Here is a 5,104-nt window from a genome sequence, read left to right on the forward strand (position 1 = left end):
TGTGTTTGTCAGCAAGTGGAGCTGCTGCCACTTCTAGCTTGAATATTGCTGGTGGTAGGCTTGTTTCTAAGCCTGATCTTGCATGGATTTCCATCCCCCCCAAAAGACTGGAATGACTGAAAAGAACAAGGCCTTTGAAATCAGTACAGTATGTTTGTTGGCTGCTATGGTTTTCCTTTGTAAGAACACAAAAGCAGGCAAGCTTTAACAAACTTTTAACATAGAAAGATGGGTGGTGATAATTTTGGCTGTGCTGTGCTTTCTTTAAGTAAATACCTAAGGTACAGAACTGAAGAGGCCAATGAGAGTAGTGCAATAAGGAAAAAGGTACAAAGACTCCATAGATTTCCACCAACACAATCTTTGGCTTGAAAGTCTTTAGAAGTAAAGATGCGTGCTTTCATTTGAAGTACCTTGGCTTTACTCCTTATGTGACAATATAAACTTAGTTTTGATAGAAAATTTTGCATCTTGTGATACGTGCTGCCCATTCTCATTGGTTTGAATGTGATCACACAAGCAAAGTAGCACTTCTTACCACCTCAGCTGCTTTAGTTCAACTTTAGATGGCACAGCTCTTTCCCAGCTAGCCCAAGGTGTATTGTGTCTTGCTGAGAGGATGCCTCATTCACTTACTGGAATACAAACAACTCTTGCCCTGCTAAAGCAGGTACAAAAGAGATTACAGTTTGGGGGATACTGTGAGGGATGGAGTGTGATGTTTGGAGGAATTATTAATGCAGCAGTTGAGGTACAATACAGGACTGCTGTAGTGATCAACTTGGTACAAAGTCAGTTTTACTCTAATGGGAGTATTAGAGAGGCATTAAACTGTAGTTAACTGTGAGCCTGACATCAGGAAAGCAACACTAGACAGATTTGGTAGTGAAAACTAATAGGCAGTGATGTTTATAGATGCAGCTGTAGGAAGGAAGTGTGGGATTGCAAATATGCTGAATTTCTGCCCCTACCTGCTGCTGCTGCTGTTACCCATTTGCTCTTTGTCAATTGCAGTCAACACTTGCTTGGCAACAGCTTGATGTGATTGCATAGACAGAGCCTGTGCAGGCAGCTGAGTTTAGGTAGATTTTAGAGCAGCAGCACAAGAGTGATCTTTAAAAGACTTTCACAAGTCCTGCCTCTCTCAAACTGCAAGTTCCTATTAAAAGTTGAAGTACTCTAAGGTGTAAGGGGGTCTTAACCTGTCTAAAGCTTTTTGCAAAGGACTCTGAGAGTGTTGCCTGTTGTAGTTCCAGTCCTCAACAGACTTTCTTCAGAGGTGCTTGAAAATGGCTTTAGGGATCAGTACACTAAGCAGGGAGTATTGGAAGTCCCCCTTCCTACAGCCAGAGGGAGTGTTTTGGGAACTGAGATTCTTATAAATCTGCCAATAGGTGCCAAGGGCACCTCTAAATAGTGCACTGCTCAGAACACTCACCTGGCTGGGAGGAGCTTCACTTTCAGTTCCCTGTTCAAAAGCAGGGGCATGCATCTCCATCCTGAAAGGAGGTTCCAGGCCAGATGTCTCTAGTTTCTGTTCAGAGCCTGAAAATTGCTTTCTCTGTCTCTTTTCTAACTTTTCTTAAAAATTAACTGGAATAATTAGGTAAGAACCTCCACTTCTGTTACTAAGATCCTGTCCCCTGTGTATGAGAAAAAGCTTGACCACATAGGCAGTGCCACATGCCTTCCACATCACTGGGTTGCAGTTATATTTGCTTTTAAGCCAGTCAGCTTCTGGGCAGTGGCAGAATTTGCCCCATTTCAAAATACTTTTTTTTTTACCTTGTTAGGTGGATAGGTACTGCTTCAGTCTCATCTGGCAGGGGTGTGATAGCCATACAAGTAACTTGCCACAGCAGATCCAGACAGCTAAAATTCAAGGACTTGTTCCAAGAAGATAAACATTTAAAAAACTCATTTTCAAGCATGATGGTGGAGCTCTTAAAATCATGGGACAGTAGGAGTTGTTGAAATAGCATTGTAAACAACATTACACTAAGCTACACCTTCTCCAAGTGCATTAATGATGCTGTCAAGAAGCACATTAAATTTGCACATGATGCTGGGGGAACAAGTATGTTAATACAAGGCTTCATAGCAGTTATTGTGGTTTTTGGTCAGTTTGCACTGTCATAGCTTCAGGATTCCAGCTGCTTTGTGACAGGGAAAAGCACAACTGAAGTGCTAATCTAATGCTTGCTGTCTTACAGTTAAAAAATCCCTCTATTATAGCATGCTAAGTTTACAGCTTCACATATTAAATAATGAATAATACTGTGTTATGTACACTCTGGAAAAACCTCAGTAGCATCTGCTGCAGCTCTCCCTTTTCACAACAGCTTTAAATATGCTCCTTGTGGAAGCCATTCAGTATAGCTGCCCAAAAATCAGAACCAGCAAAGAGAGGTCACACTTCTGGGTTAGTTGCATAATGGGCACTCAAAACACTCGTAAGAAACTACAGTTAGAAAAGGTTAGAAAAGAAGTGCAAAACCCAGAAGCTGTGAATTGGGGTAAAAATAAATCTCAGTGACTCCTCTATCAGATTAGGGGTTTCTACAGTAAAACACTGTAACAAATTCCAAGTAATTATCACTTCAAGTGCAGGATTTTTAATATAAAGTGAGATAAACATTTAGATGACTGATGGTTAAGGTTGTTTTTTTTTTTCTCCACATGATACTCTGTTTTGGCTTTAGTGGGCCAGTTTGGGCAGGTATTTGAAGCTTGGCTTCTTGAAAGAGCAGCAGAGTCCATTGTACCTATTAAAGGAAAGGGAACAGTGTAGCTGGAAGCAGGCACAAGCCTGTTCTCCATGATCCTGTGTTGCACAGCTTGCTGCCAAGGAAGGACTTGGCAAGTAGCTCTGTGTGTGTAGGATGAGAATGGCAAGAGCCCTGTAACCTGACAGCATCAGCCAGCAGAAGCCTCCATACTGAGGGCAAGCAAAACAATTGCCTCCAGTAATCTAATTAAGGCAGTAGCCCCTATGAACCATACAAAGATAATACTCTATTAGATAATTAGTCTAGATAATAAGGTAGAATCCTTCCTCAGTTCTTGGATAAAGAAAGAGTGTAACTGGAGATGAACACAATACTTTTCTATTAAGGTCTCCTTGAAGATTAGTATTTGATGCAAATGTTGTCTATTAGATCTGAACCAGAACAAAGCTGGCTGGCACTTTCAGTGGAGATACTAAAAAAGAAAAAAACAAGCCAAAACTGGTATGTTCCCAGGAGTAGTTTTGATTTTAAAACACAAGAATATTGTAAATAAATAAACTTGTATTTGACTTCTTCTAGTGGCATGAGAGGTATTGAAACTAGTTGGTTGGAAGCTGGATTGGTACTTGTTGAACTACTTTGAAAGGTTATGATGCTCACTGTCACATAAATATGCAGCTAAAATGCACCTCCTAGGCTAGTACCAAGACAGGATGAAATTATGAATTTAAAAGTAAACATCAGAAAGAGGATGCCTGAAGAAGATGAGGCTTTCACCACAGTAGTGTATACCAAAAGGCTTTAGAGGCTACCACTGAAGATTTCTTCCTTGGCTTACATGTAGCTGAATTAACCCCTGCTCACTGCATGTCACAGCAAATAACCTGGCCAAAGGAAGCATTAATAGTACTAGAAATATTTCCAAGACTGTAAATCAGTTACCCATTCTACTTTATTTTTTGTGCTTCCCAGACAAGGTTTTCCAGAAATATTTGCTACCTGTGTTTCCTTATTTTTTCAAGAACTTGTGAAAGATGGGTAGACTCTGCCATCTGATATGCTAGCAGCATACCAGCCTTCCCAGAGGTTCTTTGCATGTATCCCAGACTGTATTTTATTATTACAGAGTTTTGATTTCTGGTTCACTAAAGGCATCACCCTTTGTACATGCTGACTGCAGGACTGCAGTCAAACAACTTCATCCATATAATATTTCTTTCCTCCCTCTCCATCCCTGTTTCTACCTACTGAAAAAAAAAAAAAAAAGAAAAAAAAAAACAACCCCCAAACCAACCAACCAACCAAAAAAACCCAAAAAAATCCAAACAACAAAACAACATACCTTTCATTCAGTTCTGGTACAAAGAAGCAATGAGCCCCCCAAAAAGCAGAGCTTGCATTTGGGAGGAACAAACCAAAACCTTCTATTGCTGCCAAGATGCTACATCTCCATAGCAGTAGCATATATGCTTGCCTGGGGGTGGCTTTCTGGTACATACACCCCATACCAGTCCCTTACTGCTCTGAGAGGAGGTTACCTCATTACCTTACTCCTTGGCTGAGGTTTACAGGACCTGGAATCCTTTCTTCACACTCCCTTAAAAATCTACAGGCATCTTCTCTCAAGCAGTCTTTGGCCCACAAACTAAGGAAGGCTTTTGACTAAAATCAGCACATCAAAAGCAAGACAAAGTTAGGAGAAAAAACAAGTCCTTACACCCCAGCATTGATTTAGGCCATTACTGGTGCCTTGAGTGTTTCACTACTCCTAGCAACTCTATGTAGCAAAACAAAAGATCACTACTGGAAACAATTTTTAGAGAACAAAATGAAAAACAACCTTTTCTCACCCCCGGAAGAAGGCTGGAATCCCAGTGCAGTATATTCTGCCTGCTGTGAAACCTCAGGAGTGTCTCAATCTGTCTGATGAGGAAATCAGTACAGATGTGAAATCATGTACTCTGTTAGGTTCCTTGGGTGGCTGCACGCCTGACATCAGGCCCACCCTTAAATGAAAGTTTAAGCAGCAATGGATTAGTGCTGTCCAAGCATGAGTCAGACTTCTTAAAGCTACTGGCAAAGAGTCAAGTGCTTGCACTAGAACAAACAATAGCTTAGAAGGGTCAAATCAATGCAAAGCTCTGGTGCAAAGTTATCTTCTGACTCATCCAGAAAATAATTTAAGGATATAATTAAAGGCAATAGGTTTTTTTAAGAGTTCTCTTTGGTTAAGGCACGGCCTGGCAGCTTCCTGAATCCCCTCAGCTCAGAAGCTCCTGTTAAAGTATCAGCTGCCATGTTCAAAGTAACCTGTACTACCAATCTCAGCAGCCACCTCTGAAGATACTTACAAGCCAAACTGAAAGGTCAAGATA

Source organism: Heliangelus exortis, chromosome 1 (assembly GCF_036169615.1).
Source record: "Heliangelus exortis chromosome 1, bHelExo1.hap1, whole genome shotgun sequence".
NCBI classification, from domain to species: Eukaryota; Metazoa; Chordata; class Aves; order Apodiformes; family Trochilidae; genus Heliangelus; species Heliangelus exortis.